The following is a 577-nucleotide window of genomic DNA, read 5'->3' as shown; positions in this document are numbered from 1 at the left end:
ATTAAATTCTCAAGATAGGGATTGGCGATCAACAGACCACTTATATTATGTACAACTTACTGTGTTGTCCCGACAGTGTTCCGCATACTGCCGGAGGAAACGCGTTTTGTGAAGTTGAAAATGGACTCGCAACTGTTATGGTATCAGACGTCACGTCCACGCATGATCCTGAAGAATGAAGTTTCGTGTTTAATAATGTCCGGTTGGTTTCAGTCTTAGATGAAATGTCTTGCCTCTCTATTTGTCAAACTACAAAGTACAGGTTTACCGCTGGCGTTTAAGGTAGTGGATCAACCCTGACGTGCCGTTGATAAAACGACATTGACTTCAAGCCGCAGATTAACCTCAAATAGGATGTCTAGGTGAAGTCTTAATTTTCTTTATGTGCTTACGAGTTGTTGGTTTCAAAAAATATATTATCTACAGCGTAGGTATCCTCTTGCTTTTTTGAGTCGAACATGTACTCACCGTCAGCTCCAGCTACGGACACCAAAGAGTTGAAAATGACGCATTTTGGGGCCAACGCTCGCCATCCAATTTTGTTGGCGAAATAAGAAAACAAAAACTGCAACAGTTA

The sequence above is a fragment of the Tigriopus californicus genome, chromosome 8 (assembly GCF_007210705.1).
Source record: "Tigriopus californicus strain San Diego chromosome 8, Tcal_SD_v2.1, whole genome shotgun sequence".
Classification (NCBI taxonomy): domain Eukaryota; kingdom Metazoa; phylum Arthropoda; class Copepoda; order Harpacticoida; family Harpacticidae; genus Tigriopus; species Tigriopus californicus.
This window is presented reverse-complemented; position numbering follows the sequence as displayed.